Genomic DNA, 21,285 nt, shown 5'->3' with positions numbered 1-21,285 from the left:
GGTCACTGCTGCCCAGTGAAGTCTGCAGCATCACTTTTGGTCGGTGAGATGACAGATGTCATAGAATATGCTCACATTCAAAAGAAAAGGACTCAGGGTTGCTTTCTTAGGTTGGAGACTATAGGCTAAGCAAATAATGTCATAGATTTCTAGCTTTGGGGAAACTTTGCATCACTGATCTTTTGGAATCTCTGACCGATTTTTTTTTTCTTAAACAACTTTTTATTTTAATTTAAAAAGGGTATGAAATATATTTCTATGTTGATAGCTTGTAGAGTTCTTTTTACTTTTTTAAAAAGTGCGTCTGTCTTTTTAGATGTTTTTAAGCAATTAGGCTCTCAGAGATAGGATATTCGAACAGCATTATCTACCAATTGAAATGGCCTCTGTGTATGCATGTTTGTTGTGTATTTCTGGTGGTGGACTGTGAGGTGTGGAGGGCAGGGTTGATGATGATGTGTGAAGGTGGAAAGCTAGAGTCTTTCACTGAGGCTGAAGTCCCAACTCCTCTACCAGCAAGGACCCCTCTATGCATATATATATATATGTATGTGTGTGTGTATATATATATATATATATATATATATATATGAATAGATAGATTTCCATACCCTTTTCCTCTTCAATATTATTTTATTTTTGAACTTCAAGACTATTCTTAAAATTTTCTTTTGTTATTTCTGTTTTAAAAATTTGTTATTGGATTATAGTTGATTTACAATGTTGTGTTACTTTCTGCTATACAGCACAGTGAATCACTTATACATATACATATATCCACTCTATTTTAGATTATTTTCCCATATAGATCATTACGGAGTATTGAGTAGAGTTCCCTGTTTTTAAAACTTTTGAATTATCACTGTTTACTTGGTTCAAATTGAAAAAGTATAATTTTGAGGGATACGAAATCTCTCCTCCTATACCTCAGTCCCTAACACTCACGTTCTTTATACACATGAACCAGTGTTATTGTTTTTTTGTGCCTCCTTCTAGACATATGTATACATATATAATCAATACGCAGATTTATTTTTTCCCATGTTTTTGTTTATATATTTACCTTGTGAGCTTTATATTTTGGAAGTTTTTTAAAAAAGTGTGAAACTGCATTTAAATATATAGGTTGTATAGCCCTATTCAGATAGGAATTATTTCTGTGTTTTATAAACATTGAAATTCTTTTAAGAACCAATCCATCTCCCTAACATACCACATACATATGCGCATGTACACAGACACACAGACACACAGACACACAGACACACACACACACACACACACACACACACACAGAGCTTTGTGAAGCAGAATTACATGGAAGTCTTTGGAAGTTTCCCTGGTTATGAATCAAAGCCTGACTTTCCTCTGTGGCCTCAGTGGGCATACCCCATTTCTGAGGCCCATATAGTTTTCATGTCCACATGGTAATGTTTTTCTATTCCTGAGAAATTCTCATTTGGATGCTTTAGGCTCAGAGCAGATGACTCTTTTGTGTCTTCTTTCATTATTTCATTCTTATCCTCTCCTCCGCTCACCTAGTTTTGCTTCTAAATTTTCATCACACTTGGTTTTATTTAATTTGACTTTTTCTGGTCTTAGTTGAGTGTATAAATTTAAGAATATTGGGAGCCACCTAAGGCTGTTTTGTTCTTTTAAATTTTACTTCTGTAGAGTCTGCGAAAAGTAGTGATGAGAGTTTGGGATCCTGGAGCCAGATTGCCTAGGTTTGAGGCCTAAGAACATGACCTTGTGTAACCTTTTTTTGACAGCAGAAATTGATCAGATTTGTCTGTAGAAGCAAAAAACAAAATTCTTTTAATTGAATGGAACTTGCCAAGAATTTGGATAGAATGTGGTTCTTTATTAAATTTTAAGGGTATGAAGTATTCAGTATCCTTAGCCAGGTTTTCAGGAATGCTGTTCAGTACCTGTTCTCAATCCTCTCTTCTAAAGACAGAGCGTGTATCATAAAATCCTAACTCAGTCCAGGTGTGTGTATTTTGATGTTCGGAAATAATGAGGTTGTGATTCTTTGTCTCTGAAATGAAGAGGTCTGACTAGCTGTCCCTACAGTCCCTCCCCCATCTCAATTCTCTAAGACCCTGACTAACTTTGAGGATTGGAGTGAGCATCTCTGTGATGTACTAGATAGATGTAGGCTGTTCTTGCATGTCTCGGTCACATCATCTTATTTATTTGTTTTCTTTCATGTATCACACATTGAAATGATGTTGCTGATATAGTTGTCTCCCATTATCCTTCCTCTCCTCCCCAAAATTAAGCTCCAGCAGGGCAAGCTTTGTTTGTCTTGTTCACTGATGAATTCCCAGCACCAGAGCAATGCCAGGGAGATGCTCAGGAGGTGAATGTCTAAATACACTATTTTCTTTGAGAGAATATACTCTATAGTCATTATGTGAAATAAGCCATCTCGAGTTATTTTGTTTTGTTTTTTTTTCTCTTTCCTTGATTTATGTCTTCTCAGTGTTTGTTTATTGTTGTTGTTTTGGTGACACCTCAGCTCCAGATCCTCTCTCTAGCTGTGAATGCTTTCCCATCTTGTTCACAGTTGGTGTCTGGAAGGTTCTCCAACCTGTTTTTTATTCTGGTGTAGGTTATTCTGACTCTGATTACTGTTTTGAATAATTATTTTAGGAGATGTGTTTGGCTAATCCTGTGATTTTGTGCTATGTAAACTGTTTGGGAGCCACATTTCTTACTGCTTTGATAGCTCCTTCTTTTTGCTTGTCATATAGGATTCTTTTTGGATGAGTTGCTCTGTTATTTCTGACCCTGTCAGTATTGATATACCTAAGGATTCTGACTTTAATATATACAGAACAGAAGAGTCAGAATATCCACCCATCATTCTCTTCACTGTGTATGGCAGGCAGAGAACATAGGGCTGTGTAAGTTAAGTAACAGTTTAAACTTGATGTTATATTCTCCCAGAAAGTAGTGTTCTTAAGGTGTTTACCCCAGATCTGCAAGTGTCTGTGCACCTGCACCTCCATTGTTTTCCAAACCTGGATTGATTATCTATATGCATTCCAACCTGCCTTTGAGATTTTAGACTATACTCAGCAGAGGTTCTTCACAGTTTTTTGGATTATAGACCTCTGTGCAAATCTCGTAAATTATTGACCTTCTCCCCAGAGACATATACATTTACATAAACCCACACATTTTTCATATATCATTCAGGAGTGCATAGACTCCTGAGGGCTGTCCATGTACCAAGGTGAAGGACTTCTAATCTGAATTATTATTATTTTTTTGAGTCATAATTAATTTGGGAAATCCTTGGAAAGACTGAAAAAAGCTCTTAGTTAAGACTCAAAGTATTTCTGTTCTTAGAGGTTCTTTTCCCATCTTAGAATATCCAAGAATCAGACTACTAGATCATTTAAGTAAACTCTTGTCCAGGTCAGGATTCAGAATTCAGATTGGGCTTAATTTGAAGATACCAACCTAACTATGTCCTTTGTGATTTCACAGATATCTCTTCATTAGCCAGATCAGACATATGTAAAGAGAGACATCAGTAAATCTGGATCATCAGGTAAGCAAATGGGACTTCATTTTTATTTCTCCATGAATTAAGTCCTCTGGCATTATGTGGTCATTTCCTATTATCTACTCTTTACTGCAGTGTGGGTCAGTAGATGATAAATATTTCTAAATAGATGATAAATATTTCTAAAGAGGAGGAAGCATATCCTTTCTTAAGTTTTACCAGATCACTTCCTTGGCTACTTGAAGTCAGATTTCTTTATTTTTATTTTATCTCATTATTATTTCATATATTCACACTTCAATAGTAGATAAAAATTCCCTGCTCTTCTTTTTTGTATATACTTTGGAGAGTTGTGGACAGCTCTCATATTGTTCTTTGGTTGTCAGCCAAGTTATACACATTTAGCTCCTTTAATCTTTCTTTGTAATTCACTTGGCTTGGCTGCTTTTTCTAGATTTCCCCCCATTTCATCTGCATCATTAATAAACAGAAAACACAGGCTATACCCTGGCTTCTTCTATACCTTTCATTCTTTTTGCTTCCTGCTTTTGCCTCATATTCCTTGCTGAATTAAAGCCAGCCAGACATCACTCTCTGGACCACTTTGGCAATACATGAATGCCTTGCCTACAACTATCAGTGTCCCATGCGGTAATAGCATCAGCAGTATATCCTAGAGGAAAGAAAGGAAATGCAAAAGGAGAACTGTGAGGAGGAAAATAATGTTTTTTTTTTTTTGATTATATGGCAGACTTACCCTTGCTGCCCAGAGCAAATCATCGTACCTGAAACCTTTATCACAGGTTTTGTTGTCCCAAAGTATTGTGCATGGGCACTAATTTAAGTAAGAGAAGCGTGTATATTGTTTGGAGTTTGGCCACTGTTCTCTCTGGATTTCTTCCCCATGTTCTCCCTCCCCTGTTGCCTTTCCCATCACTGATCGTGACTTGCTATCAGAATCTGTGGCTATGAACAAAACTGGGCAGGGGATCATTTTGGCAGAAATTAGATAGGCTTAGGTGGTAAATGCTCCATGCCTCTATGTGTAACATCTGAGGCAAGTGCTTTAGTTCTTGCTATTTCTGTAACAGCCGTTGGTCTTCTTTTAACAGCTGATTCAGTGGAGATGTGCAGGAGGAAGGGACTCGTAGACCTTTGGTGCTATTCATCCACGCTGTAGTAGTTTTCACAACTTCTTTTCCCCCCCTGATTGGCAGGGAGAAGCATACTGCTTCTAGATGATGCTGAGCTTAGTGTAAAATATGCCAGCATGGGATCTGGGCTTGTCACAGTTCATTCTTTCTTTTCATTTGGATTGTAGAAAATGAACCTCTACCTCTACTTATCTTGTGCATTAGAGAGAAAAAGGTCATACCTCTAGGAGCTAATGGCTTATTGGTGTTTTTGGTCTCCAGATTCAGGTAGTAGATTTAGTTGAAGCTTGCAGCAGCACACACTTGGTTTTCTCATTTGTGTTAGCTTTGCTTCTAGTACAGAATTGAATAGGATAGAAGAGACGGTTTTCCTGTTTGTGTCTGTGGCAACTTCATAGATGATTCGTGGTTTAATCCTTCAAACATTTTCGATCGTTTATCACCTCTTTCCCTGAAAAGGCATAAAATATTCAGATTCTAATGTTATAATCTTTTAATCAGATTATTTAATTTTGGAGAACTCAAGTTCACAATAGCAGCTGAGAAAGTTGCCTCTGAATAGTGACCTAAAAATTATAATACTTATATTAGTTCTTTTTTTGTGAGATTTTATGGCCTTCCTTCATACTCTCAGATTTTAAACAAGATTAAGTGATGGTGTATCATGTACTTCTTGGTCTCTGGCCTCTTAAACAGGTAAATATATGACTTGGACCCCTTTTAAGTCTGATTTTTTAAAAATGTTAATCTCAAATGGCTTTTAAACTGTCGACAATATTGTACTCACGCTAATTTCTTTAGGCAATTGATCCATTCTTCAGCATAACTTTTGTTTCTTGGGTCTTTTCAAGACCTGTCAAAGAAAACAAAATGCTAACCTGACTTTAAAGGGGCAAAATAAATTCCCCCCCTCTGTACTATATTATTCTTTGTTCTCTATGTGCATCAAAGTGACAATCCCACACTGTCTCAATTGAGGGAGCCTAGCGCAAAAATAAAAAACAGCCTGGCACTGTTCTAGGCTGGCAGCCAAAATGTTTTGTGTCGCTTGGTTCTGGCAGTGGTTTTCATAAGGCAGAGGGTCGACCCTCCCAGCCTCACTGAAGGAAAGCAAGCAGCCTTAGTTTTTCCTACTTATACCGTTTCTTTTCCCTCGTCTTCCTCTTTCTTCACGTAAAACACCATCATGAAAAAAAAAAACTTGTTCTTAAATAGAGACATCATTCTCCTCACAACTTCCACATTTACTAAATGGCATTGTTCCTTATAGAAGCTTGTGCTAAATTTGCCTTTTCCAGCTCTCCTAGAGATTTCCTTCACAGTTGCATTTTTGCCATACTTTTCAGAAAACCCTTCTGAATATTGCTAACTTTCGTCATGTTGACATAGTATTTTTGATTGGTAGGAATCTTGTCTTGCTTCACAGCTTATTATTTGAATTGAAACTCTTGAGTAATATTTGCTTATATTACATGGATATTTTTGCCAAGCTATCTTTTGTTGAGACCAAAAAGCTTGCTATTGTTTTCTATTTTTGTCAGACTCAGAGTCAGTTCATATCTTTTATAGATTGAGTACTCATTTTTGGAATGTCTGATAAGTGTAGCTAGATAAGCAAGTGAGCTTCCATTAAATACAAGGATGTGCATTAAAATTTTTTTCCTTTGAAATCAAAATGCAAGGTAAAACACAAAAGCATTTTTTAAGTTTCCCAATGTTTTCTAAATTGTAATTAGTGACCTATTATTACAAGGGACGTGGAAATGTAGCACTATGATTTTTAAGTGATGATTTGAAGAGGAGACTAGATTTTCACTATGAGCAAACATTCTATGAAATTTCGTAGAATGTTCCTCAAAATGTAAATGTGTTCTCTGTTGTATTAAGCAAAACAAATGATTTACTTTCATGTGATCTACTTTAAAAATTAGTGTTTTACAATCAAGATACAAATAATTAAATAGGCAGAATTTGTTTTCTTAGGAGGAGATTGATATTATTTTGACTGATTTTTATTTTTAAAATTGTCAATGATTTCTAGCAATGAGAAAATTACTTTGGGAGGAAAAACTCCTGTATTTTTGTAAATGTGTAACAAATGTGACTAAAAAGAAAGTGAACAGTGGTTTGTGTTAGAATGATTAATGTGAAACATTTTTGTATGCCATATATGCTGGAAAATATATCTATTATGGATACATTAAGACAAACTTGTGCAATCTAACAGTTGTTCTTTTTTTTCCAGAGATTTTTAATTTAAAAAATGCTTTAAAATAATTAAAAGGATTTGTAAAACAGGTATATCAGAAGTATGCATTAAATAAACTCACCTGTTATTTTCTCTCATTCTCAAGACAGGTTCAGCAACATATTGGCTTATTACTTTAACAAAACAAACAAATACTCAAATTGATTTGTATGTATAATGCATGTGTATTAAATGCTGTGATTCTTGAGTCCCTCCAAAGCTGTTTTTTTTTTTTAAACTTGTATTTAAGTGGCTTTTTCTGTAGAGCAGCTAAAATGAATCTGAGTGAGGTGCTTGTTAAGTTATATTAATTAAATCTTTAGGTCAACATTTTAAGCTTAAGAATGATGATGTTTTTGAGAAGGAATGCCAGTGAAATTGTTTTTTCCTCTTGGTCCAGTTAAGTGCATGACTGTCTTGAGTCCTTTGTGTCAAGGTTTTTTGTTTTTTGTTTTTTTTTTAACATCTTTATTAGAGTATAATTGCTTTACAAAGGTTTTTTAATATTAGAATTGGAGGTTAAAGATGGTACAGATAAAAACTCTTTCCTTCTGTATGTTCACATATGTTGAATGTTAATTGTATATTGAATACTGTTTATTGACTTTAAGTACATTTTCTCCATTGGTATAATTTTTATTTGCAGTTAAGCCCTTTATCTTTTTTGTGGTAGGAATATATCTTTCGATGAGTTAGGAATTGAAACATGAATTGTCCTATTTATTTGTTTATTCTAACTGTACACAGAGGCATAGTAGAAATATATTTAAGACCTATAATGTTTGAGCAGTGTTTTTGATAAATGCTATTGAGTTTTTCATTTTTGTAAATACTAAATACTACAGTTTTGTTTAATTCAGGACACATATCAAGGCTGCTACATCTTTATAGTTTGATATTATGCAGTTTGCAGAAATTATGATATAGAAACTTAATCATTATATTTGTAGAAACATGGAAAAATAAATTTATTAACAGATACCAGCAAAATTGGATAAATACCAAATTTATTATTTTAACCAGGACTTTATTATATTACATACCACGTTTATAATTATAGCCAGTATTTTATTTCATTTGAATATCAGTACAGATTTTAAACCTAACTCCTGGGTAGGTGCTGTTTGATATCAAATATTGGTAACATATAATGACAAATAGTGATTTCTAAGTTTATGTGGTCAAAAATATGAGTGACCTTCCCTGAGGCGTATAGTACATACTTCAGTGTTAAAAGTCATTAGAGAGTATTACATGAAAGAGTATGTTTTAATTCAGTTGTTTGATTCTCCCCTTAGTTTTTGGTACATTTTAATTCCTCCTGCCCGACATCTTATAATTCTGTAGAATACTTTCACAAGTATTTCATATGTTTTCTGTGGCATCTCACACTGCTCACTTTTTATCCATAGTACCATATGAATTCCCCCTTTCAGGTTTACACTGCATATTTTAAGCTGCTGATAGGGTAAGTAGATTGCAAGGTAAAGTGACATTTAGCTTTTTGAGCTAGTCTCATTTTTAGCATGAGAGCAGGTTTTTTTTTTCCCCCTGTTCTAAATCTTCTCATATTTCGCATTCAAACAATCTTACTAACATGGAACAAAGAAATTCAGAGATTTGGCTACAGCAGTAATTGAAATGCATCAAAAAGTGGCTACTACAATACAATTTTATTAATGAATGATCTACATTGGTTCCAGCTGTGTCCATGTGATTAGGCCTTCAGCAGGCAACAATGGGTATTTCCCTATTGCTTTTATTTGATTTCCAAGAATGTGTCATCTGTTACATCAGCCCCTGCCAATATGCCCCCGTAAAAGTGTTTTGTGTTTTTTTCTTCTTCCAAATTTCTGAAGCATAAGTTGAATACCCACACATATCCCTGCCGAAATATTGTTTCTAGTGAATAGTGGCCTAGGTTTGTATGCCTGGTGTTGCATACCAAAATTTCAGAATATAAATTAAATGTTTATTAAGTTTATCAGTTAATTTTTGGAAGTGTGGTTGCCTGGTAATGCTAAAGATAGATTAGTTTTGCTTTTACGTTTCCATCTTAATATTTTATTACCGTAGTATAATGTGTTATAGAGGTGGACAAGCTTGCAGATTGAAATGGGGATCGTCCAGATTGTTCCCTTCCCTGGACCATATGGTATAGTTCTAAAAGCCTTTTGTACGCTGTCTGTTCAGCTTATTGTAAACTCAATCTTTAGTGCACCTAAAAAGATAACCAAATAAAAATGGGCCTGAGAAAAAAGACTTCCTATCATGTAAGGGCCCTAGAAATATTTGCTTTAAAGGAGATAACTGCAGATGAAATTGAAGTTGAGATGACGTAAACAAAGGGGACTTATTCTATGAATTTTCTTTTGAGTTCATATGGACTGTAGTCGATTGTCTTTGAATGTTGGTTTTAAAATGAAGGCATTTATGTTATCTGACTATGCTTAGTATCTTTATTTCTCCCATTCTTGCAGTCTCATGAAGATGAGATGTAGTTTTTATCTATTTTACAGAGGAAGTCTCTACCTGTAAACAGTGCCAAGGAGTATATAAGCCCCAGGTTTTATGAACATATAGGTTTTTTGTTTTTTGTTTTTTTTGACTGATTTCGCTGGGAATTTAGGGCTAGAACTATCAATAGTTTCATCATTTTAGCCATTACCCATACTCAGAGATATTTGTAAAATTTTCTAATTCTTTTTCCTTTTCCTCTGGCCCCTTTACCTATTATGATTCTGTAATTCTATTTTAGGAAAATAGGATAAGAGATTGCTTTTTCCATATGCTAAGACTCTTTAAAAGCTGGGAATGTGAGTGATTTCTCCTGACTTTCTCTCCCCTTCCCTCCAAAGTACTACTGTTAGAGAAGAGCATTAGACATTACCCATTGCTTTTTGGCACAAGAGATTTGAAGCTGAAATTCTACCAAATGGAAAAAAAAAAAAAAAAAAAAAGGAGAGCCTGTGAAGAACATGATTCTTTACTCTATCATTACCCTGAGCCACTGAAAGGGTAACGGAGAGGAACTCAAATGTTATTGGAATGTGTAATTTTCCTCTGAATGGCCACAGTGAAATATATTTGAACAAAAAAGGCAGAAAAAAAGTATGTGTGGCATATGGAGTTGATGGTGGTTGAAATTAATGAATCTTTTTAGCAGTGTACAATTGAAACTATCTCAAGAACAGTACACATTTAAAATATGTCCAACTGAAACTTACCTAAAGAGACAGATTACTACCTTAGGGAGGCTAATAGAGATAGGTGGGATATGGCAATGATATAATAATGCTAGTGATAAATTGGATGAAGAATACTTGTTGGATATGTATTTTTCAAGTTTGAAATTTTTTCAGAAACAGAGACACTGATTTCAAGTTGCCGGGAGTCTTTCCTATTTTAAAAATACTATTATCTTGAGGTCTTTAACTTATTATGAAGATACTTTTTAAGATGCTCACAAAATTGAAAAACATGGTTTATACTTTCAAATAAGCTAGGTTCCTCTTTCCTTCTCTCTCTTCATTCTCATTTCTTACCCCTTTCTTAAGCTGTTTATTTGTATGTGTATATTACATACATGAATGATTTATATCATGCTATAAGAAATGTTATTTTATAGGTTTGGGGGGATTGAAGGTTTCAGTTAGGAAAAGAAATAAATAAAAAATCTTGTAATGACTATGCAATAGATGTATTTCCGTGGAAGAGTTAGAACATGTTTATTTAAGTAATCTGGATTACAGAATACTATAGTAAAACTGCGGACATGAAAATTCAAAATTGTTTTTAATTCCTCTAGCTAGAAAGGACTAGATAACAGCTGAATTAAGGAAGAAGGACCCATAGTCCAACTCAAACATCTCCTCTTTGTTGTAGCTTTCTTTTAATGGTAAAAATGCCTCTGGCTCCAAGTGGTAGAATACCTTACTGACTGTGACTTAAATGAGTAAGGGTTTTATTTGTCTCCTGGCGTAAGAAGTCGGGAGGCAGTTAGTTCATCAGGGGGCCAGGTAACATCATCCTTCTCCATCATCCTTAGCACGTAATGCTTGCTTCTCATTCCACAGATGACTTTTGTACCTATAGAAATTGTGTTTACTTTGAAGCAGGAAGAAAAGTAAAGGGAGCCCAGAAGCCTAGTTTTCATGGAGAACTTTCTCTTTTTCTTTAGAAAGAGAGGCCCGCTCCTGGGGACTTCTGCCTGCATCTCAGGGGCCAAAAGTGTGTCACCTAACTACCTCTAGAATGAGATAAAAAGTATTTAGCTTTCTAGCCTTTATTTTGGAGGAAGGCAGGGAGAAGGAGAATTGGAATGAGTGTCAACTGATCCATCCTAAAGTTATCTGCCATACTTCCTTAGTTCTCTTTGTATAGTTAGTTGCTTGGACCTTTGAACTTCCCGGGTACTTGTAGAAAGTGTTGACTTAAAAAATTGCACAGGGCTTCCCTGGTGGCGCAGTGGTTGAGAGTCCGCCTGCCAATGCAGGGGACAGGGGTTCGTGCCCCAGTCTGGGAAGATCCCACATGCCGTGGAGCGGCTGGGCCCGTGAGCCATGGCCGCTGAGCCTGCGCGTCCGGAGCCTGTGCTCCGCAATGGGAGAGGGCACAGCAGCGAGAGGCCCGCGTACCGCAAAAAAAAAAAAAAGCACAACGTGAGAGTTGCGAGTTAAGTTTTATCTGGGGCAAAATGAGGACTGCAGCCCGGGAGACAGCATTTCAGATAACTCTGAGAAACTGCTCCAAGGAGGTGAGAGGAGGAGCCAGGATATATAGGAGTTTTGCAACAAAAGGGCAGGTAGTCGGAATGTCAAAAGATTACTGTTAATTAAAGAAAACCAGATATCTCAAGGACTTTAGCGCTTTTCTATGTACGGGAAGATTTGAGAATCTGGGCTTACTGAAATCATTCCTTTGATTATGCACCTCAGCTATCTGGGGCCAGTATCCTGTATTTTCACATTCTGAGTTTCCTTAGGGCTCACTGTAGGGAGTGGCCGCAGTCTGATGGCTGCTAGATGGCAGGTGTTCTTTTCAGCCCTGCGTCTCCGCAGGGCTCACCAGCTCACACTGGAGGGTTGCAATCGTTGACGACTGTGGCATCCTTTGTTTATTGATATGGCAGGAAATATTCCATTCCATTTATAAGTATTCCATTTATCAGAAGCAACTTGCTGGGCTTCCCTGGTGGCGCAGTGGTTAAGAATCCTCCTGCCAATGCAGGGGACACGGGTTCGATCCCTGGTCAGGGAAGATCCCACATGCTGCGGAGCAGCTAAGCCCGTGCGCCACAACTACTGAGCCTGCGCCCTAGAGCCTGCGAGCCACAGTAACTGAAGCCCGTACACCTAGAGCCCATGCTCCGTAGCGGGAGAAGCCACCGCAATGAGAAGCCCACGCACCACAGCGAAAAGCGGCCCCCGCTTGCCGCAACTAGAGAGGGCCTATGCGCAGCAACAGAAACCCAACTCAGCCATAAATAACACATGTACTGGATGTCCCTTTTGACATCCAGTACATGTGTTTTGGTATTGTGAGGTTATGTTTCTATGACTGAGGACAGAAACTCTAATTAGGTCATCTTGGTGTCCCTACTACACTCAGCACAGTGCCTAGATAGACCCTCAATAAAACACTTGTTAAATGAATGAATAAGTACTAAGAAATATATTTGTTAATATAATTGGTATAAATCATTTATACATGTAAAGGGCATAGTCATATTTTTAATTTCTGAGGGTTGTGGACTAAATTTTATAAAATCGTTCATTATTGCTAAGGGAACATCAATGTAAAGATGTCAAAGTCGTTTTGAGTAGACGATATTCAGTTATAAGGGTTATAGAAAAATCCTCAAAATGACTTAGTACCAATATTTTTGTTGGAGCAAGTTATTCATGGGTAAATAAAAAAATATAATTTCTTTTTAACTCCATGAATAGATTATTGTTTAAACAAGGATATTTTGTAGTTCTCATATATTAAGATTTCAGTTTTTGAAGAAATAAGCAATTTGAGTTTATTAATGAGGTAAATAAGTCATTTGATAATTTATATTATTATTATTTTTGTTGTTGCGGTACGCGGGCCTCTCACTGTTGTGGCCTCTCCCGTTGCGGAGCACAGGCTCCGGACGCGCAGGCTCAGTGGCCATGGCTCACAGGCCCAGCCGCTCCGTGGTATGTGGAATCCTCCCGGACCGGGGCACAAACCCATGTCCCCTGCATTGGCAGGCGGACTCTCAACCACTGCGCCACCAGGGAAGCCCCCGATAATTTATATTATTGATGTTGACTTATAAGGAGGAGTTATTAGATCCTTGGAAGCCTTATGGCTAAGAGCACACTAAATCAGAATTTATGCTAGATGGCATTTTGGCTATATTCTTTCTTTTAATTCTTAGAATGGTAGCTTCATATTTTTCCATTGTGCATGCAAATGGTTACATACAATAGAAAAACATGTCTGAAAGAAACCCTAAGAAGTCATCTTTACATCTGCTTGCTTTGCCCTAAACTAAGAAGAAAGCAGGCCATCTCTTTTTTCAAAATCTGCAGAACAAATGGCTCAGAGTATAACTTGGTAGTGTGAATCAGTGCTTCACAACTCCTCCTATGTCTAACCTAAATCCCTTTTGTTGTATTTTCATTCTGTTTCTTTTATTTTGACCTCAGGGGACAAAGCAAACAACTATCCACTATCTCCCATACAACATCCCCTATATAGCACTCTTTTAATAAATTCCTCCCTTTTCATTCACAACGGCAGGGTTGTTGGCACCTTAATTACTAAAACAACCTGTGCATGGATAGAACTTATCTCAGAGCAGGGAATGTATTCAAGTATCTGGAACTCAAATTTTCTATCTGAGCAGTTTATAGTCACTGAAAATAGAGGAGGCCCTTTTAACATTCAGAAGCAGTCCTGGGAGAGAGTGCCTACATAATCACAATTTAGTCAATATAGTTTTCTAGATTTGGAATTGGGTATCCATAGTCAGTCTCTTGGTCCTTAAGATGCTGTTTTGGTCATACTTCAGGAAGTAATTTATAGGCCAACACTTTGCACTTAAAAATATTGCTTGTAAAAGTTCAGCCCTTTCTCACTATTTTTCACCTTTGTATTCTCAGCAATTAATAGTGTCTGGCCTAAAGTAGGCACTTAGTAAATATTTGTTAAATGAATTGTTTGAGTATCCCTTGGTAATACTTCCTAATATAGGTAGCTTTAGGCTTTGCATTTCCCCATTCCTCTTTAATTTTATGCTGCCCAATAAGCATTCATGGTTTACTTTTTGTTGTCTTTGTCCTCATTCAGTGATACCTGCAATGATTTAGAACTTACTTGAATAGCTGATTGCTGGACAGTTCACTGTATAATGCTGCTGTAATCTGCAATTCAGGAATACCTCTTTTGCCCCCTCGCCTTTTGCGAGGGCTTCTTGTAGTCTATTGACGAGAATTTGAAACACATTAATTGAATGCCTGGCATACAAAGTACTTTGCTTGGATTATGCATAGATATAAATATGAATTGTACACAAACTCTGCTGCCAGAGAAACAAAATCTGGTTGGGAAGACACACACATATACTGTACAACGATAGTATAAGTAGGATTGTGGTAGCTGCTCTTATTGGGGTGTAAGCCAAGCTGGTGTTACTACTACAGAGGAAGGAGTAATTACTTCTGATGGGCTGAATATGGCTAAGAAGTTGACTTAAACCTTCATGGATGAAATGGGATTTCAGTGGAGTCTTGAACTGTATATATGTAGGAATGTGACAGGTAGTAAAGGTGAAAGGATTCCAGAAAGAAGAAGTAGCACTAGCAGTGCTTGATGGTGGGAATGTATGTGGAATGTTTGATATATGGCAGGGAGTCTGTTGTGTTTGGAGTAATGGTAGGCTTGTGGCAGTGATAGGAATTGAGGCTAAAAAGGATCTTGGGACCAAATTGTAAGAGGTCTTGTTTCTTGTTAAGTAATTTTCTTTCTTAGGTAGAAATAGTCATAGGTTTTTGAGAGGATGGACACTAAGGTACCTGTAAATTTCAGAGGAAGAATGGAAGACAGATTAAATGTTGTTGAGCTTGAGGACGATAAGGGAGGCTGAGGGCAGAAGGGCTTGGGAGGGGAGGGCCTGATACCAGAGGCCTGGGGTGGGTCAGCTAAAAGCCCTGCAGGTTGTTGATTTGTTCAGAGTTGTGCAGCAGTGTCCTGGCTCCTAATAGTGGGTGCTTTCCAATTTTGAGCCTTCTTTCCACTATGTCATTTTGGAAGACTGTGGAACAGTCTTGCCCACAACTGGGAGACTAAGTATTTTAGCCTGAATTCTACAATAGAAGAAAGCAAAAGGAGAAAAGAGTTGAATGGTTGTTGAATGAACCAAGAGTATCTGCACATTTCTTCAGTTCTTCTTTGTAATTGGGATTTTGGCTGCTGTACTTCCTAGGCTCTTGGTTCATCTTCTTGAAGTAGAACTTACTATTGGTCCCTCTTTGAGAACCAGTTCAACTGGTTAATAACATTTTTCACTCTGTATTATAATTATATCCAGGCTTGAGTCCAGAAACTATATTTGGGTCATTTTAATATCACAAAACACTTAGCCTAATTTTCAGAATGTAATCATTCAATAAATGCTTGTTGAATAAAGCAAATTCGTTTATGCTTTGCCGTCACACAGACCTTCCTGCTCTGCACATGCCAAGCATATTCCATCTCAATATCTTGCTGTGCCTGCTGCCTGGAAGGCTTTAGATCCAGGTTTGCAGAGCCTCCTCCCTCTCTTCTTCTGGTTTCTGTTTACATGTCATCTCATCATCAGTGAAGCGTCCTCAGTCAACTCCATATAAAATCCTGCCCTTCCCCAACCCATCCTCAGCAGCCCTTATTCTCCATTACCCTGTGTTATTTTTCTTTATAGTACATGCCACCATCTGATATACATTTACTTGATGATTGTCGTTTTACTCCAATTAGAAAGAAATTTCTTATGATAACAGGAACGTTTGTTTTGTTGCCCAGTTTATCCCCAAGTACCCAGAACAGTGATGGGCACGTAGCAGGCACGATAGATATTTGCTAAATGAATGAATGGTAAAAATTAGACTGAAAAAGAAAGTAAACATTCATTTGCGGGTTTGTTTATTGTTTTATGCAAGCAATGGTATTGTTACAACTTTTATGATATCAAATCATTAATATTGCTCTCAGAAAAATAAAAACAAATTCTATTTTTTATAGATTGTGCCTGTGAAATCTAATTATGGATTAGTATTTGTTTTAAAAATATTTGAATGCCAAGCATATTCAGTTAGAAAACACTTTTATTATCCATGCCAGCTTAATTTTTAAGGCAGTGAAATGGAAGACTGTCATTTCAGCAAGCAACTTATTTTCATTTGTGAGAATGGAATATTTTGAATATTCTAATTAATTTTTGAGGATGGTTTTACAAGAAAATAATCCTTGTTTATATTTTCTCAGAAAGGTGTGAGCTTATGACTGACTTTGGATAAATGTCTGGAAGAGCATCAGTCAGTCCCAAAGTAAAAAATGTCAGTCTTGAGATACTGAAAACTTTAAAAAAGACCTGATTAAAAAAATTATTTTATATGTATATTTAAAGTTTACAAAGCAATCTAGACTGCTGATCATGAGCTCAGCCTTCTCTTTTATTGTATTTTACTGCAAATTCACTTGGATATTTTTCCAGAAATCTGAAGTTTGTAATTTGGCAGTAAAAAACTTAGCTATCAAATCAATATTATTATTATTTTAAAAAAATTTTATTTATTTTATGTATTTATTTTTGGCTGCATTGAGTTTTCGTTGCTGTGTAGGGGCTTTCTCTAGTTGCAGAGAGCGGGGCTACTGTTCGTTGCGGTGCGCGGGCTTCTCATTGCGGTGGCTTCTCTTGTTGCGGAGCACGGGCTCTAGAGCGCAGGTTCAGTAGTTGTGGTGCACGGGCTTAGTTACTATGCAGTATGTGGGATTTTCCCGGACCAGGGCTCGAACCTGTGTCCCCTGCATTGGCAGGCGGATTCTTAACCACTGCGCCGCCAGGGAAGCCCTCAAAATCAATATTATTATATGGCTTTTGGTGTCATAAGAATTCCCATTTGGAAACCCATAGAAACTCATTTTTTCTCACCATAAACTTTATCTGTCACTTTTCTGTGAGGTCAGAGTACTAATGTTGGAGGTGATCTGCTCTGGGACAGAGAGTCAACAAATTGGCAATAAAGTTAAAAAACGCCACGTGGCGCTTTCCTAGGGTTAGGATTTCTTCTTCTTCATATCAAGTTTGTGCTTGTTTTAAAATATGGAAAGTTATATATTGATAGGTGTATTCTTAGTGTCCCTTTAAAAATAGATGGAATGATAAGCTTGTCTAATTTTTCATTTACATGTTTCATATTTTAGTATTTTTGTGTTTTCTGGAGGTTAATTTTTAATTTTTTGTATACTTTTAGTGGTAGGTTGTTTTCTTTCTACATTTGTAAGTGAAGTGTTTCAGTATAGATGGTTTTAAAAATGAAATATGATGAAACAGTTACATTGGAAAACAATTCCAGGAATAATAGAGTTATTTCTTACTACTTGAAAATGAAACATGGTGTTTAAATTGTAAAAAGTACTAGAACTGGGAGGCTCCATTTGAAAATACTTCTCTACTAAGCCTGAGTTGCCATTGAGTTAATATTAATTAATTAATTAATTAAAAATAACAGCTTTATTGAGATAGAATTCACATGTCATAAAATTCAACTTTATCAAGTATCCAGTGAATATTTATTGAGTATCCATTCATCTATTGCATGTATCTAAATATAGGAACGATCTGAGTGGTTATGAGAGGAGACAGTCTTTTAATGTTGCAGGACGGTGTCTCTAGTAGTTGGATAGCCAATGAGTCTCTTTCTTTTTTCAAACATGTGTAACACATATGGATGATAATGCAATAACATTTTTCTTCTTTCTTAATACAGACACTTTGGAAATTAAGTGTGAAACTAGAAGTTCTTTCAATTTTATTCACCTTAATTAAATATTTCCCCTTATTTCAAGACGCATACCTAATTATTTATGGCTCCAATTAATTTTGACATTTCACTTGAACTTTAAAACTTTGAGTTTGTGCTATACTTACCCATGTTCCTATTCAAAACCATAAGTACCAAAATAATATTTTAGTTCTTAACACGATCTGTCAAAGTACAGCTCCAGATTTCTTATATATAGTAAATAAAGATCTTGATCTGTTTATAATTATTTAATAATTAGAGTACATTTTTTAAAAATCTATTTATTTTTGGCTGTGTTGGGTGTGTTGCTGCATGCGGACTTTCTCTAGTTGCGTGGAGCAGGGGCTACTCTGCGTTGCGGTGCGCAGGCTCTAGGGTGTGCAGGCTTCAGTAGTTGTGGCTCACAGGCTCAGTAGTTGTGGCTCGCAGGCTCTAGAGCGCAGGCTCAGTAGTTGTGGCGCACGGGCTTAGTTGCTCCGCGGCATGTGGGATCCTCCCGGACCAGGGCTCGAACCCGTGTCCCCCGCATTGGCAGGCGGATTCTTAACCACTGTGCCACCAGGGAAGTCCCTCGAGTACATTTTTAAATTAATTGAGTATTACTTTTATTTCATGCATTAGGCAAGCAGTATTTGCAAAATCAAATTATAGTGTTTGTGACTAACCCTAGCTGCATTAGTTTAACCCTTGATGATTATTTTTTAATAAGTTTCCTTATAGCAATAGCAGTTAAAATAATTTGAAAGCCACTTGCAATCTCCTGAAGGGGAGTAAGCCTTCAGTAATTGGGAAGTAGTTTGTTATTTCAAATGATTTGGCCTCCTTCCCTAAAGTTAAGAAAAATTTATAGTTTCTTTTAAGTTGAAACATATTCAGTGAAGATAACTTGAAGAATAAAATGAAGTACAAAGAGAAAAACAAAATCACTCATAATTCTACCATAAATGATTATTTATATCTACCTGTGTGCATGTGCACTCTCGTTTATCTAGTCATTCCGTCATATATTTTAATACATTCATTTCATGCAGTCACACAATAGTAGAGACATTTTCCCATGCCAGTAAACAGTCTTCATTATGATTTTTGATCACTGATCATTTGATCATAAGAAATCCTTTTTTTTTTTTTTTGATATTTTGATTGTTTTCAATTTGGGGCAAAGACTTTAAGAAAGATTCTTGACAAGTTCCAGAGTTAATTGTTAGAAGTGTTATTGTTGAATCAAAAGATATGCATAGTTTTCAAACCTTTTGTATTATGTTCAAATGTGATAGGGCATTTTAATACTTTCAAGCAGATCTAGCCTTATGCATTAGTAGAGTAGGTAGCAGCCTTCAGGCTGTGTTTGCAGGACTTGAGAAAGCTCCTTTTAATTCACAACTATTCTCATCTACAATTAACCCTTGAACAACTCAGGTTTGAACTGCATGGGTCTGCATATACCGGGATAGTTTTCAGTAGTAAATACTACAGTACTCTAGGGTCTGTGGTGGGTTGGATTCACACATTGGAAGGAACTTACTATAAATTATACATGGATTAACCCCCCTCTTCCTCTTGTTCTTCAAGGATCAACTGTACTTTGCAGATGGCTGAAATTTCACCATCACCTGTCACTCCTTTGTCTCCTACAGGTACTCCCAGGAGAGGTAACACATTGCGCCTGGCAGGCATTTACTCTGAACAATCTGAAGGAGTTTATCTGATATTTTAAATTTAGTTCTTGCAAGTAAAGTTTAGAAACAAGGCAAGAAAAGGGACATGAGAGCATTGAGCAAGAGCGATAATAAGTGGAAGCAAAGTATTTCTTTACTTCATTCAGTTCTACTAAAATCAGTTGAACGACCATTATATGAAATACAGGATATTATATACCTAGTTTTAGGAGTTTAAGTTATTATCTCTCTCAACAGTGATTCAGGCTGTTTGTTAACTTTGTATGCTAATTAATCTAGTAGAGAGACTTACGGTCCCAGATATGGAACACATATATGCCAGTAGAGATGCAAGGGGGAATGAATTAACTCCTAAGCAACCTTACTCTGTTTGAACACACTGTTTGCAAACTGTGAAATTATTTCCTTAAGAGATAGTGAGGATGCAGAGTGCGGCTTTGAGTAGTTTGCAAAGAATACTCTGTGCTGTAGGGTCTGCCTCATTAGACCAAATATTTGTATTATTGGAATGTCTCCTTGAAAAACCATTTGATAAAGAGATAATAGTGGCAAGCAAGGCCACTAGATAGATAAAAGTCATAGTGCTTGCTGCAATCTGGGAACTTTGAGCTATTGCTTCTTATCTTCTTTTAGTGGAAACTTGTGTGTCAGATGATATGGGCCAGCCTGTGCAAAACTATGGAGAATAGTAGACCTTCTAGAAATTATATACCCTTGTCTGTGTAATTCCTTTACATTACTCAATAGGCTCATTCCTAAATATCTTCAGGATATTAAAATCCCAGTCTATTATTATCAGACTGACTCCTTCTCTTATAATAGTGAGTAGCTAATGATATGCCCCTTGTGATATTTAAAAATAGTGATACAGCTCTCATTACCACGTCTATTAGCCCCAGATTTACTCAGTCCTGGTCTAAACTGGGTTTTTGGGCTTTTAAAAATTTATCAGTAACAATCCCTAGACTGTATCTAGAGATGACTTCTTAAACCACCAATAAATGTCTTAGACTACTGGCAAATCAGAAGATGCTTGAAAAATATATGGCAACTAGAAAAAGACCTGTTACAATAAATAAATAGAAGAAAACGCACTTTTAACTAATGCTACTTCTAATAAATTTCTATATTCATGTGGAAGTTTGGAGATGAGAGAAGTGACACTAAATATTTTAATTGATACATCTTTATGGTTTTATTGATTTGGATCTTAAAAGGACAGCTTCTAATACTGGCTTCACTTCATGCTTCCTAACACCATTTAAAAAATATGTTACTGCAGGGTGACTTTCACTGATATAAAATGAATTTTAAAATATTAAAGGTATCTAACATCAGTACTAAGGATTTCTGTTTCTGGCCCTCTGCTCCTCTATGGAAATTTCTTTTTCTTCTCCCAACTGTTTACCTGATAACTATTTTGCCCCCTGATTTTGCAGTTCTTTTAAGTTGATTTCCCTCACTGATAAACAGATTGAGTTGTGAGATTATGTCCTTTTTATTTTTCACTGGAAGTGAGTAAATCCAGAACGTTATACTTGGTGACATTTATTTCAACTCATCAAGGGAATGCCACCCATGTTTGCTTGGTTTGCTGCACTTCAAATAGGACATTGAGAATGCTTGAGTGTTAGTGTAACTTTGCTAT

The 21,285-nt window shown here is 36.4% G+C and overlaps 1 protein-coding gene across 3 annotated transcripts in view; it reads left to right on the top strand.

The window, feature by feature from the left end:
• GTDC1 (glycosyltransferase like domain containing 1) overlaps positions 1 to 21,285 on the top strand; it is a 383,969-nt gene that overhangs the window by 75,803 nt on the left and 286,881 nt on the right. For all 3 annotated transcript variants that reach the window (XM_082841772.1, XM_082841768.1, XM_082841769.1), the window contains exon 2: positions 3,502 to 3,565. The gene's annotated coding sequence lies outside the window, so the exon portion shown is untranslated. The remainder of the gene's footprint in view (positions 1 to 3,501; positions 3,566 to 21,285) is intronic.

The sequence above is a fragment of the Leucopleurus acutus genome (assembly GCF_964270905.1).
Source record: "Leucopleurus acutus genome assembly, chromosome: 6".
In the NCBI taxonomy this organism is placed as follows: Eukaryota; Metazoa; Chordata; class Mammalia; order Artiodactyla; family Delphinidae; genus Leucopleurus; species Leucopleurus acutus.
This window is presented reverse-complemented; position numbering and strand designations above follow the sequence as displayed.